Source organism: Loxodonta africana, chromosome 12, assembly GCF_030014295.1.
Source record: "Loxodonta africana isolate mLoxAfr1 chromosome 12, mLoxAfr1.hap2, whole genome shotgun sequence".
NCBI lineage: Eukaryota > Metazoa > Chordata > Mammalia > Proboscidea > Elephantidae > Loxodonta > Loxodonta africana.
The window spans coordinates 51,578,547-51,601,421 of NC_087353.1; positions in this window are offsets into that span (position 1 = coordinate 51,578,547).

A 22,875-nucleotide genomic window follows, 5' to 3' on the forward strand; every position below is an offset into this window, starting at 1 on the left:
TGTGAAAGCACCTCACCAGGCAGTGGGTCGCTCCCAGCTACTTGTCCTCCTTCCTTATTGCCCCATCGATTGGCCTTTTCCATTTACAAAGAATGGGGCACTTGGAGAAGAAGATAAATGGCTGCAAACCTCTGCCTGATCCCCTTCCATCTTATTAATAACAGGAGAAACCTGAAAAACTGGGTTTGGGGCCAATGGGTAGGCAGACACACCTTCCAATACACAAAAACTAGGTGTCAAAATTAACTGAGGAGAAAAAGCAAAGGCAAATTCAGAGCAGCTACTGTCTCTTTCTTTGACTGCAGTTGAGAAAACAAACCCCCATGGCCTTTTTATTTTTATAGGCCAAAAGGATCTCTCATTTGTAGGGACAGAGAGACGGCTTATGTTCTTGTTCAACTTCTTTGTTAAAATGAGCAGATAGGCAATTCCAAAAAGTACTACTGGGAGTATCCCTTGCTGAATAAAAGAAAATATTCCCCTGGAACAGACCATCCCTTCCTTCTTTATCAGACCTGTTTCTGGAAAGGACAGTTAGGTCCTCGAAAGATAAAGAATTAACCTCGTCCTTGTGTGGGGTCCAGTGCAACATTTAGCTTGAAGGTAATCGTGGAGTCATCTGTAAAACCCCAAAATAGCATGTACAGTGTGCTGATAAGGGTTTGCCCACAATGAAGAAAGACTTTTAAAATATGATGCACTAACAGCATGTGGGGCAGAAACAGCTGAGATCTTTAAAGAAATTTCAGCAGTGACGCATGCTGCCCCCATCCCAGGTAGTCAGTTCACTTTCCTTTGTGTGTTGAGTTTGCCTTCGAGTTGGCACCAAAACAAAATACCTCACCCAAAATGAATTTGTTTTTCACTGACACATTTTGTAAACTAGATTCGATCCCTTTTGGCTATGGCACATTTCAAGGGCTGCTTCCAGCTAACCATGTGTTTCCAAGGTCAACGCCAGTCAGGTGGACAGAATTCGTGTTTCTACATCCCATCCATGTGCTCTCCAGTTTGTACTCCAAGAATCCCCACACAACAAACTCTTTTTATTCCTTACAAGCCACCAAACTTCGAACAGATAGAAAAATCAGCATCGATTTTTATTTTAAGCTTAAAGAAGATTCACTAATTCTTTTTGTAGCAGGTGCTGCCAATAACTTCACTTGCACCAGAACTGTGCCAAGTGTTCTGGATCAACCAAGGAATCTGAACTAGCAGGAATTCCTAGAATAGAAATGAGCAATTTATTTCTCCTTCACTCTTCAGCAGGTTTGGATTAACCAGTAAGTATGGTATTCACAGGCTTAATTGTATTTACTTATTAATCTGTGGTGAGCAATTTCACATGGGTTTCACCACATCTTTGATGTGGTGGGGGACAGATGAAATTGTGCACTGCAGATTGGTGGGAAGGCACAGCTAGGCCTGTGTGTACCTTGCTCATTGCGTAATCCAGCCCTGCTCTTCAGTATGGATTTCGACATTTATTATTGCCTTGCTACACCTCTATAGTAACATATATGGCATAGGGGTTTCCTTTTGCAACTGTAAGGAGGAGGGGGAAAGCTTGCACTCAGAGAAGAAAGAGAGAAAACGGACCCTACAGGCGTCCCTGACTCAGCAGTTAAATGCTAAGCCAACAAAGTGTTCCAGCCCGTAGGAAGTTAACAAAAAGGGAAGACAGTGCCATGAGAAAAGGAGGGGGAGGTAGGAGAAAAAGGTATAAAGCTTGAAGAAAACGACTGTATCAGGGCTCTAAGGCCCTTTCTCTCTCTGAATAGCCCGCTTGACACTACCTGGTCAAGTGTATTTTCACTAAACCCTCTGCTAACTAATAAACCTCTGCTTGCTTGGCACTATTTGTCTCAGTGTTTGAATTCTTTCCTACACTGAAGACACTAACTGAGGCCATTCTCCAGTAACATCTTCTGGTGCTGTGACTCGGATCTAAAACTTCTTCCTCCTTCATCGGGAAAGTGGTGAGTCCACCTCAGAGTGCACGCTCCTTTGTTCTTTCCAGTCCTGCATCGAGGTACCCATACATCTATGTGTGTGTTTTGTTTCTTCTTAGGAGGGTGGTCTGAGAGGAGCTAGAAAGATTTGTCTATGCTTGGTCTATTAACAAGAAAATGGCAATAATGAGTGTCTGACACTTTTTAAGACTCTGAAGAAAAGAGGGACTTCCTCCCTCCACTCCGCGGAGGTGTCTGGGTCAAACCCGAGATGTGCAGGGGCCTCACAGGGACTTCCAACTTCCCCTAATTAACAACCAGGCTTGTCCGGGGATGTGCACATAAGGGATGGCTGCTCAGCATGCTGAGCCCTACTGTCTGTCTTAGACAACTGGGAGAGAAACCAAGACACGTAAAAGTGTCAGCCAGCTAGAGGGGTCATGCCTTCTTGGAGTCCTGCTAACAAAGCAGGACATCTTTGGCCCAGAACACCTGATGCCTGCTAACCCCAGCAATAGTCATGCCAAGTCAGCGAGTCCCCTTAAGGGACCAGCCACCCATCTACCTTTTGCACCTCTCAGCCCCATCCACCTTCTGGCTAACATACTTGCATCTATATTCTCTACATGTGCTTTGCAAAAGGAATCAGTGCTGTATTTTTAATGGGCAAAAGAATAATTGTTCCAGCGAGGGACCTCCCTCCCTTTCCTGTTTATGCTGCCATTGTGAAGCTAAACACAGGTGGCCTTTCCTTGATCAGCTCTTCTTGCTTTCATGTTGTAAAACAATGAACAGGGACACACTGGTCTACCTCATTGAATCAAGAATCTTAAGGTTATTCATTAGACTAAGCAAAGTTGTATCTGTTACCCCCCTTACAAAGAACTTGAATGTCTGAGAGTATACAAAGAGGTGGGCTGTAGGAGTCTACTTTATGACAGCCCTCCACACCCTGAATCCCTCTTCCACTGTGCAGAAACAGTTCATAATATATACAGAGAGGAGCGGACATGAGGAACAGGTTTGTTGGTTCTGCAGAAAAAAAGAAGGGAGGGGCCCAAAGAATAATAAGATTATCCTTCCTTGGGTATGGATAGAAAAGGGGCTCCCACAAATGCTAAATCATCTCCCACGCCCAATTCCAAGGGGCCCTCAGGATTATGCAGTGTGTCAGGGGACGAGACAATCAAGGTGTCAGCTTCAATAGATAGCAAAGTTTGCTAATAAAATGAAAACTTTCCAGACAGAGGCACAAAGAACCCCCACACTTAAATGGCTGGCAGGGTATATGATAATCAGTTTCTTCGAGGGACAAGGACATCAGCAAATATACAGGTCCATGTCCCATCAAAACCGCAGACGTGAACAAGAACAAGGGCCCCTAGGACAGAGGCAGTAGGAAGTTTCTAGGCAAAAAGCTTCAGGACGGGCTACACAGTAAGACTAGTTAATTCTGGAAAGTCCGGCCTGAGAAGGGACGCCTTCTCCAGGCAGTGATTTAACATAGGGTGTGCAGAAGCCATCCTACCCTCTATGACTCAGTCTGTTCCTTTCCAGATGGGAAACCAAAACTCGGTACCACCAGCCTTGCCTCTGGGACATATCCTCAAAAATTGGGAGAGGTTTGACCCTCAAACCCTGAAGAAAAAGAGATTAGTCTTCTTTTGTAACACTACGTGGCCTCAGTATAAACTGGGAGATGGAGAAATCTGGTCAGAGCAGGGGAGTCTAAATTACAATTCCATCCCAGATCTGTTTTGCTGGAAACAAGGCAAATGGACAGAGATTCCTTATGTCCAGGTTTTTATGCCCTTGAGGAAAACCCAGAACTGTGTAAAAATTGTAAGATAGACCCTGCAGTTCTCACCATCATTACAAACCAAGCAATGCACACCTTAGACTCAAATCCTACTAACTTTACAATCCCACTCTTAAATACCAAAGAAATATCTGTTCCTCCTACTCCTCCTGACTCCAATTCCTTGCCCACAGCACCTTCACCACCTTACCTGTGCCCCCTTCAAGAAGTGGCTGGCCCTAATGGACCAGTCAGGGTACAGGTTCCCTTTTCAATGCAGGACTTAGGAAAGCTAAAAACAAAGCTAGGAAGTTTCTCTGACAACCCTAACAACTATATAGAAAAATTTAGGAACTTAACATTCACCTTTGATTTAGGTTGGAAAGACATAATGATAATCTGTAACCAAATGCTCACCCAGGGGGAAAGATTAAATCTCTCTGAGGCAGCTAGAAGATTTGCAGATGAGCTATATGTACAAAACCAACAGACCTAACCCCTGGGCACTGCCGCAGTCCCAGGCACAGACCCGGGATGGGATTATAACACCCAAGGAGACAGATGGGCAAGAGACCACATGTTAGTGTGCCTGGTTGAAGGAATGAAAGCTTGCAGAATAAAACCTACCAATTTCAATAAACTGGCCACCGTTGATCAAGGGCCCCAGGAAAACCCACTGTCTTCCTAGAAAGATTAAAAGAAGCCCTCTCAAAGTATACCATTTTAGACCCAGGATCACCAGAAGGGGAACTAGTCTTAAAGGATAGATTTCTAACTCAAAATGCTCCAGACATTAGGCACAAACTTCAAAAACAAGGATTAGGACCCCAAACCCCTTAAACAAACTATTGAAGTTCTCTTCTTTAGTCTTCTATAATAGAGACCAAGGAGAGGAAGAAAGGCTCCAAGAAAATGAGAAAAAGAGGAGAAGCAGGCCTGTCTCCTCACTGCCCTACAGGGCAGGCACCACCCGCTGCCAGCGGGAAGACCCGAGGATACTCACCCGGTGCATATCACAAATGTGATCAACTTGGCTACGGGAAAAGGGATTGCCCCGGAACAAACTGCCCCAGAAGCCCTGTCCCAATTGCCAACAGCTTGGCTACTGGAGGCAAGATTACCCTAAGGGTTGAAGGACTCCCAGGCCCAATCCCTCAATGGAAATGGGCTTAAGCTGACAGGACCCTGGGCTACAAGGGGCTCCTGGCGGGAACACCGAGAGCATCAACAACGGGGTAGAGGAGCCGAGGGTCACCCTAGATGTAGCGGGAAAGTCAGTGACTTTTAGAAATGGGAGCCACCTTTTTCGTACTAACCTCCTACCTAGCACCCCTCTCTTCTAACAAAATCACGGTTCAGGGAGTAGAAGGGAAACCTATGGTAAAATATTTTACTCCATCATTACACTGTCTGTGGGGTGCAACAAGCTTCTCACACCAGTTTTTAATCCTCCCAGAATGTCCTGGCCCACTTCTAGGGAGAGACATGTTAAGTAAGGTAAAAGCCCAAGTGATCTTCTCAACAGAAGATTGAACTCCTAACCAAATAACGACCTTACAAATTAACTGAAATGGAACTTGCATAGATATAGGTGAGCAGCAAGAGTTAAACCCCCAGGTATGGGCTACCGAGATACCAGGACAGGCACGTAAGGCTACCCCAGTAATGGTAAGGTTAAAGGAACCCACAAATTTCCAAGAAAAAAACAATACCCCATTAACTCAGAAGCTAGGCAGAGACTAAAAAACATAATTAATACCTTTTTAAAATATGGAATATTAACTCCCTACAGCTCCCCTTGCAATACCCTCATTCCCCTCATCAAAAAGGAAAGATGGGAAATATAGGCTAGTACAAGACCTTAGGATCATTGATGAGGCTGTAATTCCTCTCCACCCCATGGTTCCTAACCCTTACACCACCTTGGAAGAAATACCACCTAACACCCAATGTTTTTCTGTTTTAGACTTGAAGGATGCTTTTTTTTTGCATCCCTTTAGACCCAGCTTGCCAGTTTCTTTTTGCATTCGAATGGTCTGACCATGCTGGTCACAAAAATCAGTTAACATGGACAGCCTTACCCCAAGGTTTCAGGGACAGCCCTCACTTTTTGGTCAAGCCTTGGTGCAGGACTTGGAGGACCTAAAACTTGTGGGGAGCAGGCAAGCTGATCTATATGTAGATGACTTGCTTATCTGTTCTCACACAGAACAATTGGGGTGCCAACATGTTATCCAAACTCCAAATCACCTGGCAGAAACGGGATACAAAGTCTCAAAGGAAAAAGTCCAACTTTTGGAAATCACGGGGTACAGCCAAGATGGCAGAACAGACAGACGCTTCCGTCGAGCCCTCTTTACAACAAAGACCCGAAAAAACAAGTGAAATGAGTATATTTGTGACAAGCTGGGAGCCCTGAACATCAAAGGCAAGCTTAGGCAACAAACTGAGGGGCAAGGGGAGGAAGACGCTGTTCAGAAGTGGGGAGGACTTACTGGACCTGAATTGTGGGGAGCCCTCAGACACCATTCCCGGAGCGGCGATGGCGGCGGTGGTAGCTGCAGACTGGTCCTAGCGTTTGGCTGCGGTTTCCTCAGGTAGAAGCAGCAGCCAGCCACACAGCCACTCACACCTCCAGAAACTGAGGAGAAGGGCATGCTCTTGGCAAAAGCTAAGTACTTGTGCGTATTTTACTGCACCCCCCCCAACCCCCAAGCTGGCTTCAGGGGCTGAATCCCTGGGCCTGAGATAGACCCTGGTGAGCACCTAGAGCCATCCTCCTGGCCTTGGGGAAGGAAATAATTTGCAATTGGGGGGAAAAGATAATTTGCTAGCTCCATTAACTGGGGAAGCTCAGGACAGAAGCAGCTCGTGTCCAGGCATAAACTGTTCGTGGACCTTGAGCACCTTTCCCTTCTGCATGGATCTGTGTGGGCCTATTTTGGGAGAATAGGCCCTTGTAGTCAAACTCCAACCATTTCAGCTGTGCGGTGGAGAGGTGGGTGTTTGATGTTTGACATTGCTCTGCCTATTAAACAAGGTCCTCACCTACCCACATCAGGGACCTAAGGACTGGTAGCTCTACTCAGGCCACCCAGCCATCCACAAAAGGGGCCCAAATAACTGGTACCTCCCAGTCCTTACAACCAAAAACTTTGGGTGCCCATGGTCCCTCTGCAGAACCCACCCACCAGCACACTCTAGGCAACAGAGATATGTTTTCCTCAGAGACACTTGGGGGTCGGTTCTCAGCCCCCTGCCTTGTTCAGAGCATGACCCCCTGCTGCAATCAGATACTGATATATACGCGAATCACCCCTGCCCCTCTAAGACTGTAGGACAGAGCCTGTACCACACACTGGATATCAGCTACCTGGAAACCTGAGCTGAATTCATACAAGAAAACTGAATGGACTCCTAGACTGACATACCTGATAACAGCTCTAGCCAGCTGGAGACAGGACACCAGAGCTCCAAAGGCAAAAATAATCAAGCTAGCTCACTCAAGCAACCCATAGGAGTATACCAAAACAAAACAAAGCAAGCAGCTACGACACAGTAAGCAAGCATAAACTAATACAATAACTTATAGATGGCTCAGAGACAACAGTCAATATCAAGTCACATAAAGAAACAGACCATGATTACCTCAACAGGCTCTCAAAACAAAGGCTCCAGGGATCTTCTAGATGAAAGTGCATTCCTGGAATTACCAGTTGCAGAATACAAAAGTTTAATATACAAAACCCTTCAAGACAGCAGGAAGGAAATGAGGCAGTATGTAGAACAAGCCAAGGAACACACAGATAAAGCAACTGAAGAAATCAGAAAGATTATTCAGAACATAATGAAAAGTTTAATAAGCTGGAAAAATCCATAGACAGCAGTCAGAAATTCAGAAGATTATCATTAAAACTACAGAATTAGACGACTCAATAGAAAGTCAGAGAAGCAGAATTGAGCAAGTAGAAGCCAGAATTTCTGAACTCAAAGATAAATCACTTGGTACTAATATATTTGAAGAAAAATCAGATAAAAGAATTTAAAACAATGAAGAAACCTTGAGAATCACGTGGGACTCTATCAAGAGAAATAACCAACGAGTGATTGGAGTACCAGAACAGGAAGGGATAAGAGAAAATACAGAGAAAATTGTTGAGGATTTGTTGGCAGAAAACTTCCCTGATATTGTGAAAGATGAGAAGATATCTATCCAAGATGCTCAACAAACTCCACATAAGACAGATCTTAAAAGAAAGACACCAAGACATATTATAATCAAGCTTGCCAAAACCAAAGATAAAGAGACAATTATAAGAGCAGCGAGGATTAAAAGAAAAGTCACCTACAATGGAGAGCCAATAAGAATAAGCTCGGACTACTCAGCAGAAACCATGCAGGCAAGAAGGCAATGGGATGACATATTTAAAAAATTGAAGGAAAAAAAAATTGCCTGCTAAGAATCATATATACATAAAACTGTCTCTTTAATATGAAGGTGAAATTAGGACATTTCCAGGTAAACACAATTTTAGGGAATTCGTAAAAAACAGATCAAAACTACAAGAAATACTAAAGGGAGTTCTTTGGTTAGAAAATCAATAATATCAGGTATCAACCCAAGACTAGAACACTGGGCAGAGCAACCAGAAGTCAATGCAGAGAGGGAAATTCAAAAGAAAAATAATGCAAGATTAAAAAAAAAAAAAGCCCAACAAAGGGTGATGTTACTATATAAAAGAAGACAACATTAAAATAATAAAGAGGGACTAAGAAATGTAATCATACACTTTCCATATGGAGAGGAAGATACGGCAATACAAGAAATAAAAGTTAGTTTTAAATTTAGAAAAATAGGGGTAAATAATAAGGTAACCACAAAGTAGACGAACTATCCTACTCATCAAAATAAAGTACAATGGAAAAATACAGACTCAGCAGAAACAAAATCAACAACAACATATATGAGGAAAGGACAATATTTAAAGAAAATCTACTCAGCACATAAAATCAAGTGGGAAAAAGAAACTGTCAACACACAAAAAAAGACATCAAAATGGTATCACTAAATTCATACCTATCCATAACTACCCTGAATGTAAATGGACTAAATGCACCAATAAAGAGACAGACAGTGGCAGAATGGATTAAAAAACAAGATCCATCTCTATGCTGCCTACAAGAGACACACCTTAGACTTAGAGACACAAACAAACTAAAACTCAAATGATGGAAAAAAATATGTCAAGCAAACAACAATCAAAAAAGACCAGGAGTGGCAATACTAATTTCTGACAAAATCGACTTTAAAGTTAAATCCATCAGAAAGGATAAGGAAGGACACTATATAATGATTAAAGGTACAATACACCAAGAAGATATAACCATATTAAATATTTATGCACCCAATGACAGGGCTGCAAGATACATAAAACAAGCTCTATCACCATCGAAAAGTGAGACAGACAGCTCCACAATAATAGTAGGAGACTTCAACATACCACTTTTGGTGAAGGACAGGACATCCAGAAAGAAGCTCAAGAAAGACACAGAAGATCTAAATGCCACAATCAACCAACTTGACCTCGTACACATATACAGAACACTCCACCGAACAGCAACCAACTATACTTTCTTTTCTAGTGCACATGGAACATTCTCTAGAATAGACCACATCTTAGCTAATTAAGCAAGCCTTAGCAGAATCCAAAACATTGAAAGATTACAAAGCATCTTCTCTGACCATAAGACCATACAAGTGGAAATCAATAACTACAAAAGCAGGGAAAAGAAATCAAACACTTGGAAACTGAACAATACCCTGCTCAAAAAAGACTGGATGATAGAAGATGTTAAGGATGAAATAAAGAAATTCAGAGAATCCAGTGAGAATGAAGACACTTCCTATCAGAACCTTTGGGACATAGCAAAAGCGGTGCTCAGAGGCCAATTTATATCAATAAATGCACACATCCAAAAAGAAGAAAGGGCCAAAATCAAAGAACTATCCCTACGACTTGAACAAATATGAAGAGAGCACCAAAAGAAATCCACAGGCATCAGAAGAAAACAATAATAAAAATTAGAGCTGAACTAAATGAAGTAGAAAACAGAAAAACAATTGAAAAAATTAACAAGACCAAAAGCTGGTTTTTTGAAAAAATCAATAAAATTGATAAACCACTGGCCAAACTGACAAAAGAAAAACAGGACAGGAAGCAAATAACCCGAATAAGAAATGAGATGAGTGATATTACAAAAGACCCAACTGAAATTAAAAGAATCATATCAGATTACTTTGAAAGACTATACTCAAACAAATTTGAAACCCTAGAAATATAGACGAATTCCTAGAAACACACTACCTACCTAAACTAACACAACCAGAGGTAGAGCAACTAAATAGACCCATAACAAAAGAAGAGATTGAAAAGGTAATCAAGAAACTCCCAACAAAAAAAATCCTGGACTGGACGGCTTCACTGCAGAGTTCTACCAAACTTGCACAGAAGAGTTAACACCACTACTACTAAAGGTATTTCAGACCATAGAAAAGGACAGAATACTACCAAACCCATTCTATGAAGCCACCATATCCCTGATACCAAAACCAGGTAAAGACACCACAAGAAAAGAAAATTATAGACCCGTATCCCTCATGAATGTAGGTGCAAAAATCCTCTACAAAATTCTAGCCAATAGAATTCAACAACATATCAAACGAATAATTCACCATGACCAAGTGGGATTCATACCATGTATGCAGGGGTGGTTCAACATTAGAAAAACAATCAATGTAATCCACCACATAAATAAAACAAAAGACGAGAATCACATGATTTTATCAACTGATGCAGAAAAGGCATTTCACAAAGTTCAACACTGATTCATGATAAAAACTCTCAGCAAAATAGGAATAGAAGGAAAATTTCTCAACATAATAAAGGGCATTTATACAAAGCCTGGCGGCATAGTGGTTAAGTGCTATGGCTGCTAACCAAGAGGTCGGCAGTTCAAATCCGCCAGGCGCTCCTTGGAAACTCTATGGGGCAGTTCTACTCTGTTCTATAGGGTCGCTATGAGTCGGAATCAACTCGATGGCAGTGAGTTTTTTGTTTTCTTTTTTTTGGTTAGACAAAGCCAACAGCCAACATTACCCTAAATGGAGAGGGGCTGAAAACATTTCCATTGAGATCAGGAACCAGACTAGGATGCCCTTTATCACCACTCGTATTCAACATTGTGCTGGAAGTCCTAGCCAGAGCAATTGGGCTAGATAAAGAAATAAAGGGCATCCAGGTTGGCAAGGAAAAAATCAAAGTATCTCTCTTTGTAGAAGATGTGATGTTATACACAGAAAACCCTAAGGAATCCTCCAGAAAACTACTGAAACTAATAGAAGAGTTCAGCAAATTATCAGGATACAAGATAAACATACAAAAATCAGTTGGATTCCTCTACACCAACAAAAAGGACATCGAAGAGGAAATCACCAAATCAGTGCCATTTACAGTAGCCCCCAAGAAGATGAAATACTTAGGAATAATACTTACCAGAGATGTAAAAGACTTTTACAAAGGCAACTACAAAACACTTCTGCAAGAAACCAAAAGAGACTTATATAAGTGGAAGAACATACCTTGCTCATGGATAGGAAGACTTAACATTATAAAAATGTCTAATCTACCAAAAGAAAGTGATCTATACATTTAATGCAATTCCAATCCAAATCCCAAGGAGATTCTTTAATGAGATGGAGAAACAAATCACCAATTTTATACGGAAGGGAAAGAGGCCCCAGATAAATAAGGCGTTACTGAAGAAAGAAGAACAAAGTGGGAGGTCTTACTTTACCTGGTTTTAGAACCTATTATACAACCGCAGTAGTCAAAACAGCCTGGTATTGGTACAACAACAGATACATGGACCAGTGGAACAGAATTCAGACTCCAGACATAAATCCATCCACATATGAGCAGCTGATATTTGACAAAGGCCCCAAAACATTTAAATGGCGAAAAGACAGCCTTTTTAACAAATGGTGCTGGCATAACTGGATAGCCATCCGCAAAAAAATGAAACAAGACCCATATCTCACTCCATGCACAAAAACTAACTCAAAATGGATCAAAGACCTAAATATAAAATCTAAAATGATAAAAATCATGGAAGAAAAAATAGGGACAATGTTAGGAGCCCTAATACATGGCATAAACCGTATACAAAACATTGTAAAGAATGTAGAAGAAAAACTAGATAACTGGGAGCTCCTAAAATTCAAACACCTATGCTCATCCAAAGACTTCAAAAAAAGACTAAAAAGACTACCTATAGAGTGGGAAAAAGTTTTTAGCTAGGACATTTCTGATCAGCACCTGATCTCTAAAATCTACATGATACTGCAAAAATTCAACTGCAAAAAGACAAATAACCCAATTTAAAAATGGGCAAAAGATATGAATAGACACTTCACTAAAGAAGACATTCAGGTAGCTAACAGATATATGAGGAAATGTTCACAATCATTAGCCATTAGAGAAATGCAGATCAAAACTATAATGAGATTTCATCTCACTCCAACAAGGCTTGCATTAATCCAAAAATAAATAAATAAATAAATAATAAATGTTGGAGAGGCTGTGGAGAGATTGGAACACTTCTACACTGCTGGTGGGAAAGTCATATGGTACAACCACTTTGGAAATTGATTTGGCACTTCCTTAAAAAGCTAGAAATAGAACTACCATACAATCCAGCAATCCTGCTCCTTTGAATATATCCTAGAGAAATAAGAGCCTTTACGGGAACAGATATATGCACACCCACGTTTATTGAAGCACTGTTTACAATAGCAAAAAAGATGGAAGCAACCAAGGTGCCCATCAACACATGAATGGATAAATAAATTATGGTATATTCACAGAATGGAATACTACATATTGATAAAGAACAGTGAGGAATCTGTGAAACATTTCATAACATGGAGGAACCTAGAAGGCATTATGCTGAGTGAAATTAGTCAGTTGCAAAAGGACAAATATTGTATAAGACCACTATTATAAGAACTTGAGAAATAGTTTAAACTGAGAAGAAAACATTCTTTTGTGGTTACGAGAGGGGGGAGGGAGAGAGGGTGGGAGAGTGGTATCCACTAATTAGATAGTACATAAGAACTATTTTAGGTGAAGGAAAGACAGTATACAATACAGGGGAGGTCAGCACAACTGGACTAAACCAAAAGCAAAGAAGTTTCCTGAATAACTGAATGCTTCAAAGGCCAGCATAGCAAAGGTAGGGGTTTGGGGACCATGGTTTCAGGGGACATCTAACTCACTTCGCATAATAAAATCTGTTAAGAAAACATTCTGCATCTCACTTTGAAGAGTGGTGTCTGGGGTCTTAAACGCTAGCAAGCAGCCATCTAAGATGCACCAATTGGTCTCAACACAGCTAGATCAAAGGAGAATGAAGAACACCAAGGACACAAGGCGATTACGAGCCCAAGAGACAGAAAGGGCCACATGAACCAGAGACTACATCATCCTGAGACCAGAAGAACTAGATGGTGCCTGGCTACAACCGATCACTGCCCTGATAGGGAACACAACAGAGAACCCCTGAGGGAGCAAGAGAGCAGTGGGATACAGACTCCAAATTCTCATCAAAACACCAGGCTTAATGGTCTGACTGAGACTAGAGGGCCCCCGGTGGTCATGGCCCCCAGACCTTCTGTTGCCCCAGGACAAGAACCATTTCCGAAGCCAACTCTTCAGACGTGGATTGGACTGCACAATGGGTTGGAGAGGGATGCTGGTGAGGAGTGAGCTTCTTGGATCAGGTGGACACTTGAGACTATGTTGGCATCTCCTGCCTGGAGGGGAGATGAGAGGGTGGAGGGGGTTAGAAGCTGGCGAAGAGGACACGAAAAGATAAAGTGGAGGGAGAGAGCGGGCTTTCTCATTAAAAAAAAAAAAAAAATTAGGAGAGAGTAATTGGAAGTGTGTAGCAAGTTGTGTATGGGTTTTTGTGTGAGAGGCTGACTTGATTTGTAAGCTTTCACTTAAAGCACAGTAAAAATATTAAAAAAAAAAAAAAAAAAAGCCCAACTTTTACAACACTAAGTAGAATATCTGGGACTAAGGCTGGCCCCAGGAGAAAAATGATTATCTCCTCAATGAGTTTTAGCCATAGCAAACATCCCCGAACCCACCACTGCAAACAGCTCAGATCCTTCTTAGGTTTAATGGGGTATTGCAGGCTATGGATTCTCAGATATGGTGAAAAAGTCAAGCCACTATATAATGCCCTCAAAATAAGCAACCAGCATGGAACTAATGAATTAATGTGGACTGAAGAGCAAAACATGCCTTTGAAAACTTAAAAAAGGCCCTCCTACAAGCTCCTGCCTTGGGATTACCCAACCCAGAAAAACCCTTCCAACTACATGTAACAGAAAAGGAGTGGCCCTCGGAGTCCTCACCCAAACCTTAGGGCCCAAAAAGAGACTACCCGTCTAAAGAACTTGATACAGTAGCTCAAGGATGGCCTCACTGTCTCTGAGTGATGGCAGCTGCTCCTGCTTTTGTAGAGAAAGCCCTAAAATTAATGTTAAATGGGCAGAAAATTGATTTATATGCTTCATACCAAATCAGCCCCTTGTTAAACAACAAGGGCCCTCCCATAAAAAAACCACTGCCATCGAGTTGATTCCGACTCATAGTGACCCTATCGGACAGAGTAGAACTGCCGCATAGAGTTCAAAGGCCCTCAGTTGCTAACAAATACCAGAATCCTAAGATACCAAGTAGTTTTAATAGAAAATCCACAAGTCACAGTAAAAGAATGCTCCACTCTAAATCCCGCTTCCTTGTTACCCGCACCCAATCCTAAGGGCCCAAACCTGTGAAGTCATTAGCCAGATCTATGCCAGTCAACAGGATCTTACTGACCAACCTCTCATAAACCCTGATGAGGAATGGTTTACTGATGGCAGCAGTTTTATCAAAGAAGGGAAACGACACACAAGGTATGTGATTGTATCTCTACAGCAGGTAGTGGAGGCTAAATCTTTACCCATGGGGACCTCAGCACAGTTGGCAGAACTAATTGCATTGACCCTCGAGCTGGGCAACAAAAAGAAAGCGAATATTTACATGGATTCTAAGTACGCCTTCCTTATATTACATGCCCATGCAGCTATATGGAAAGAAGAGGGTATCTAAACGCTAAGAATAGTCCCATAAAATATGGGCCCCATATTTTACGGCTCCTGGAGGCAATCCAGCTGCCTTTACAAGTAACCATAATGCATTGCAAAGGACACCAAAAAGGGAATAGTAAAACAGCCCCAGATAACCAACTAGCTGATCAGGCGGCAAAGACAACTGCAGTATCTAAAGACCTGTTAATTGGTGCCCTACTCCCTTCAGCCAGATTAAAATGCCTTACGCCACAGTACAGCAAAGAAGAAAACCAGTGGGCTGAGAAAAACAGGTATTCCCAAGATAAAGACGGATGGTATTACAAAGGAGTCATTCATCTGCCCCAAAACATTCAATGGAAAGTCCTAAAGAGTCTACATGATTCATGCCACCTTTGCCAAGATAAAAGAACTCAGCTTTGTTCCTGCCTGTTTTCAGGTAAAGGGCTTCAGAAAACTATTAAACAAATTACCCAATGATGTCCCCTTTGTGCAGTAAACACCCCTCAAGGTGCCTGCCTGCCACCTTTGCTAGCAAAACCCATTCAAATAACTGGTGGTTTTTGGGTTTTTTTTTTATCCCAGAGAAGACTGGCAATTAGATTTCACCCAGATGCCAAAATGCCTAGGCTACAAATATCTATTAGTCTTCATGGACACCACCACATGATGGGTAGAAACATTCCTGACAAAAACAGAACAAGCCCAGGAAGTCGTAAATAAACTACAAAAAGAAATCATCTCCAGGTGTGGACTTCTAGGTCTCTACAGAGTGATAATGGCCCAGCATTCATTTCAACCATAAGTCAAACGGTAAGTACAGCACTTGGAATCAAGTGGAACTTACACTTGGCCTGGAGGCCCCAATCCTCAGGAAAGATAGGAAGAGCAAGTCAAATGCTAAAAAGAATTTTAGCCAAGCTGGGCCAGGAAACACCAAAATTGGATCCAGTCCCTCCCTATAGCATTGTTCCTCATGAGGATAAGCTCTACTTCTCATTTAAAGCTTAAAAAATAAAACTTAGTCCCTTTGAAATCCTGTATAGCAGACCATTCCTTACAACAGATATGGCTCTAGATAAGGAAACCAACCTGGAAAGTTTCCAACAAGCCATTCAAGGGCTAAGGGTACCAAAATCTCCAGTATACAGCTCAGTACCTTTATACGAGCTGGGAAATTTAGTCTTAGTCAAAACTTGGAAGGATGGGTCCCCAGCATCTCAACTTGCCCCAACTTGGAAGGGACCATATACTGTTATGCTTTCTACCCCTACAGCTGTGAAGATGCCCGGAATTTCTAGCTGGATACATCATTCCAGCGTAAAACCCTACCACACGAAAGAAATGTTTGAAGAAACCCTGAGCCAACATCAGGAGTGGACGAGTGAACCCACAGAAGACTTGAAGTAACTGTTCAAAAGAAAACAAGACAATAACAACAGATAAGTCAAAATGCATCGTGTTCTTTTCTGTACCATAACACTTTCACTTGCCCAACTAACAAGGCCCGAGCCTATCTCCTGATTTATTAAACCATTGCAGGGAGTCATAAAGGCGCTTACACGTACCAAATACAACCAGTCCTGCTGGATTTGTCTACAGGCTTGGGGACAGTCTGCAGAAAGCTGGCCCACCTCTTGGCAGGTCTGGGCTCAAACATCAGGCTTTCTTCACTATACCCTCTCCACCGGAGTGCAGGGGCTGTTCAAAAGCTACGGTAACCAAACTGTACACCCTATCACAGGGGCCGTGTACTAAGGAGTACAAACAGAGGGGGATAAAGCCCGTTGTGCATTTACACATCGGGTCCCCAAAGATACTCATACTAGGCAGAATCTCTAAACTGACCCCTTTGCAATGTAACTGTCACGATAACATACAACCTTAGAAACCTAACTGCATCTTTCCCTGAGCCTCTGCCCTGGTCCAGCCAGTTAACCTTCCCCCCCAAATACCTCTTCAGAAACACAGACCACATTGGAGCGTTTTGCCAGGGGAGACCACTGGGTTGTGACCCCACGTGGAAATCTAGCAGCAATGGAAATATTTGCACCTTGGTACATGAAACTGCCAAGGAAAAGGTTTTCATAGAATCCATCCACAGAATGATTTTCTGGGAAAACCTAAGAAACAATGTCACCCATAACATTTCCCCCTGCTTTAGTCCACTAACAGTGGCTGCCCTAGCTGCCACGTACTTTTGAAAATATACCTCTACCTTCCAAAAGCCAACTCCATATGATTATACCTCATTAGGTGTATACCATGTCTCGGGTTGTCTTCCATTATCTTCCAGGCCTATATTATGTATGTGGAAATGCAGCTTTTATATGCCTACCCAAAAATTGGATGGGATTATGCACAGTAGGATATGTCCTCCCTCCTGTGTCCCTAGATGAAGCAAGAGCTCCTATCCCTTTACCTTTAAGCACCACTCATAAGGTGGCAAAAAGAGCAGGGCCCCTAATTCCCATGTTAATCGGACTTTTTTTTTTTTAGCAGTCTTATTGGAACGGCCGGCCTTGCAGCCAGAACCACTGGGGCACTAGGAGCTGCTCAAGTTTATGCAAACCTCTCACTTGAACTAGCCCAGCTCAATACCCAGGTAATAGCCCCTATAGCTACTCTACAAACCCAAATAAATTCTTTGGCAGCTGTAGTACTTCAAAATCGAAGAGGGTTAGGCATGTTGCCTACTAGCCATGGGGGTATATGTGCCATGCTAGGTGAACAATGGTGTTTTGGGGTGAACCAAACTGGCCAAGTCCAAGAACATATCTGTCACTTTTTAGGTAAGGCCAAACAACTCCAAACACAAGCCAAACAAGGACAGAACTCTTGGTCATCTGTCTGGTCACAGGGATCTTGGCTAATTCTGTTCCTTGGCCCTTTAATGTCTTTGATCCTTCTTTTACCGTTTGGACCCTGCCTCTTTAAAATACTAACTCATTTTGTATCCTCCAGATTACAAAAGTTTCAATTGCAAAGAGCTGAAATTCAGACATCATCAAATAATGCAATTCCTGAAAGCCCTTTGGATCAAGCTGCCCAACATTTCCATCCTCAGCTCCTGAAGTCAAGCAAACACCCCATTAGGGAACAAGTGCCTCTCCTAGGGCCAACTGTATGCCTCATTAACAGCAGAAAGTAGGTACAGAAGACATACAACGCCCCTTCAACAACCCCAAAGATTTGGGAGAATGGTACTTAAGGGGGGAAAGATGTAAGGGGGAGGGGGAGAGCTTGTACTCAGGAAAGACAGAGAGGAAATGGTCCCTACAAGGGCCTCTGACTCAGTGGTTAAACATTAAGCCAACAAAGTGTTCCAGCCCATAGAAAGTTAACAAAAAGGGAAGGCGGCGCCATGAGAAAAGGAGAGGGAAGTAGGAGAAAAGGGTATAAGGCTCTAAGAAAACGACCGTATCAGGGCTTTCAGACCCTTTCTCTCTCTGAGTAGCCCATTTGACACTCCCTAGTCGAGTGTATTTCTGCTATTAACCCTCTGCTATCTAATAAACCTCTGCTTGCTTGGCACTATTTGTCTCAGTGTTCGAATTCTTTCCTGCACTGAAGACAAGAACCGAGGCCATTCTCCGGTAACACAACTTCCTTTCCTTTTTAAAAGATTTGACTGTAATAACAAAAATAATGATCTCCTGTTTAGTATATACATACATATATATATATGTTTTCCAAAACAAAAAACCAGAAAACCCAAACCTGTTGCTGTCAAGTGGATTCCAACCCATAGCAACCCTATAAGTGCTTTAGTATAATTATTTTAGATTGTAATATACAGGCAGTCCCTGGGTTACAAAGAACCCATAGTTACTAATCAACCCTGTGAAACATATTAAAAACTAGACGTACATACGATGGTTCGTAATAACAAATGGGTGCTATTTTGTGATGTGCATCAAAAAATTATTATTATTATTACTGTATTATTATGTTAAAGATGTTTCAGTGTATCTGGAAGTGTTTTTTTTTTTAATGTTTTTTATGCACAAAAAGGTACGCTATATACTAAGACAAACATTTGACTGACATTAGACATGAATAAATTTGACTTAAAGACAGATTTAGGAAGAGAACTCATCGGTAATCTGGAGACAGCCTGTAGCCAGGGCCAGGTTACACAAAAGCAAGGCGCAAACAGGTCCAGTTGTGCCTTCCCAGTTTGCAGTGCACAATTTCATTTAGGCCCCACCACATCAAAGATGTGGTGAAACTCATGTGAAATTTCTCACCACAGGTTAGCAAATAAACACGATTAAATCCATGCATACCTTGCTCAATGCAAGCTGGTACATACCATGCTTACTGGTTAATCTGCCCCTCCCGTACATATAATTTTTACAGCCTTGTGAGGTAGAGAGGTGTTCCTTTCTCCCCAGTTGGAGAGGAGAAAACTGAGGCTCAGAGAGATTAAGCGATTTGCTCAAAGTCACACAGCTAGTAAAAGTCAGGCCGTTTAATTTCAGAGTCAGGGCTAGTTGCATAATTATGTCGCCCCAAGAAAACACCTTAATGGAGCACAATTTTGTAGTTTAAATCCTGTCTTTTAAAGCCTTTACAACATACTGAGACTCATGTTGGGGGACCTGGGGGCAAATACCACCCAGGCCACATCCGCTGAGAGCAGACAGCCACAGAGGGCCGCAGTGCATACAAACAGCTGCTCTAAAGCCTGGCCATCAATATGGATTACTGCACAGCTGATGTCATCCTAGGAGAACTGCATCAATTCAGCAACAGGCAGTGATGAACTGTGTGAGCTCTGCTGTTATCCATTTTGTACGCAAGTACAGATGGGCAAACCTGCCACCTGAAAAATAGTGGGGTAGACAACCTCAGCAGTTCCCCTACAGCACACAAAATACCCCATTCTGATCCTTTCTACTGTTGCAGAATGTTTATTAAGTTTGCAATAGCTTTGGAGAGGGTCTAGACAAGGCATGGATCATTATGGCAGCCCTTTGGGAGGGGACATGACTCAGCAGAACTGGCTGAGCAGGGGCAAGTCTCCACTGGCAAGTCCTGGACTGTTTCCACACTCTCAGTCCCTCGCCTCCCTCATCCCTCACAGCTGCTACAGAGCGGAAAACAAAAAATGATGCTCTAGGCTATTCTGTTTTTACTATTAGTTATATGGCATCATTAATGCACATAGAGATGTTCAGTAAATGAAATTGTGCCAAACACCAAGCAGGGCCACTGCCCTAAAGATCTTTTGGCCTTAGGGCAATGGCAGAACAATATAAGAGAAACAAAGAGAGCTGAAAGGCAGATGAGGTGAGGTGTTGGTACTGTTTGGCCTTTCAGATAGGAAGAACAGGCAGCCCAGCAGGCCGGTGGATAGGTTATGCATCATAGCCACAAAAGGACTTTGAGGCCAGCAGCTCAGGCTCCCAGAAACAGGCAGGGAATGCTTTCAGAAAGTTAAGGGAATCAGGCCCTACTGTTATTTAATAAGATCAATACGGCAGGTGAGGAGGGAGTAAGATTATTTGCTTTTGGTCATGAGCAATCTGACTTTGTTAGAGGGGTATAAGCAGGCTCACCCTCCTTGTAAGTGTCCCTTTGGAGTCCACACAGTATTAAATTGCACATAGCCTTCTCCGCCAGATGAGATGTGTAAATACAGGACAATCTGAGAATTTATGAGGTTAAATACTGAGGAATTGCAGAGTAGTAAAATGAAGAGACATAAATTATAGGGAATGCTGCCCTTCAATGAATACATTATGCATAATAATGAAACTTTAAAAAGGCAACAGTAACCAAATTTCAGAACAGGGCCTGAAAGGAGAAAAACCAAGCTAAGAACTAGGACGGTCCAAAGTCAGAACTACTTTGTCACTGTTGAACTATCACATAAGTGCCCTTAGATTTCTGTGGCTCTTAAGGAGGGCAAAATAAGAAAAGTCTTTAAAAGAGATGGCCTCGTGGAGTGAAAGAGTGTGGGGACTGGGGTTGAGGGTAATTGTGCCTCACTTACCCACACTTCATTTATATAAGCCTCAGTTTTTCCACTTGTAAAATGGCAGTAATAAGACCCATCTTCCTAGAATTTTCCTGAGAATTTAAAAGAACAGACATGTAAACCACCTAGGCTAGTTCTCATCATAGAGAGATGCTTTAAAAAAAAGGAAAAGAAAATGAGTTTCCCCTGAGACTAGTACAATATAGAGGAGGAGGATGGCTTCTGGCCAGAGAGAATGAGAAAGATTTTCTAGGTGGGGAAGTGTTAGTGTTGTATTTGAAAAATTAGGTACGATTTTGATGAAGAGATGGGAAGGGCATGACCCAGGCAAGGTAGCGAGGACAAGGACTGTCCAGGGACTGGAAGACAAGGGAAGCAGAGGGGAGTAAGCCTGATGGGAGCTGGGGCCAAATCCTGGAAAGTCTTGACTGGCATGCTAAGCCATCTACTCATTGTTCTGTAGGCATTAGGGAGATATCAGAAGTGTTAAAACAGGGAGTGACATAATCAGACAGGCATTTCAGGAAGATAACTGGCACAGCACAGAAAATATATTGTAGTTGTTGTTGTTAGGTGCTGTCGAGTCAGTTTCGACTCATAGAAACCCTATGGACAGCAGAATGAAACATTGCCCTGTCCTGCACCATCCTTATAATCTTTGTTATGCCTGAGCTCACTGTTGCAGCTACTGTGTCAATCCACCTCGTGGATCCTGTTTTCCACTGACCCTGTACTTTGCCAAGCATGATGTCCTTCTCCAGGGACTGATCCCTCCTGACAACATGTCCAAAGTATGTAAGACCCAGTCTTGCCATCCTTGCTTCTAAGGAGCATTGTGGTTGTACTTCCTCCAAGACAGATTTGTTTGTTCTTTTGGTAGTCCATGGTATATTCAATATTCTTCACCAACACCACAATTCAAAGGCTTCCTTATTCATTGTCCAGCTTTCCTGTGCATATGATGTGATCGAAAATACCATGGCTTGGGTCAGGCGCACCTTAGTCTTCAAGGTGACATCTTTGCTTTTCAACATTTTAAAGAGGTCCTTTGCAGCAGATTTACCGAATGAAATGCATCTTTTGATTTCGCTATTGATTGTGGATCCAAGTAAAATGAAATCCTTGACAATTTCAATCTTTTCTCCATTTACCATAATGTTGCTCATTGGTTCAGTTGTGAGGATTTTTGTTTTATTTTGAGCTGCAATCCACACTGAAGGCTGTAGTCTTTGATCTTCGTTAGAAAGTGCTTCAAGTCCTTTTCACTTTCAGCAATCACAGTTGTGTCATCTGCATAACACAGGTTGTTAATGAGTCTTCCTCCAATGCTGATGCCTTATTCTTCTTCATATAGTCCAGCTTCTTGGATTATTTACCCAGCATACAGATTGAATAGGTATGGTGAAAGGATAAAATCCTGACACACTGCTTTCCTGACTTTAAACCACTCAGCATTGCCTTGTTATGTCCAAACAACTACCTCTTGATCTATGTACAAGCTCCTGATGAGCGCAATTACGTGTTCTGGAATTCCCATTCTTCATAATGTTATCCGTAATTTGTTATGATCCACACAGTCGAATGCCTTTGTATAGTCAATAAAACACACGTAGGTAAACATCCTTCTGGTATTCTCTGCTTTCAGCCAGGATCCACCTGACATCAGCAATGATATCCCTGGTTCCACATCCTTTTCTGAAACCGGCCTGAATTTCTGGCATTTTCCTGTGGATATACTGCTGCAGCCACTTTTGAATAATCTTGCTTAAAATTTTGCTTGCATGTGATATTAATGATATTGTTCTATAATTTCTGCATTCGATTGGATCACCTTTCTTGGAAATAGGCATAAACATTGATCTTTTCTGGTCAGTTGGCCAGGAAGCTGTCTTCCACATTTCTTGGCATAGACTAGTGAGTACCTCCAGCACTGCACCCA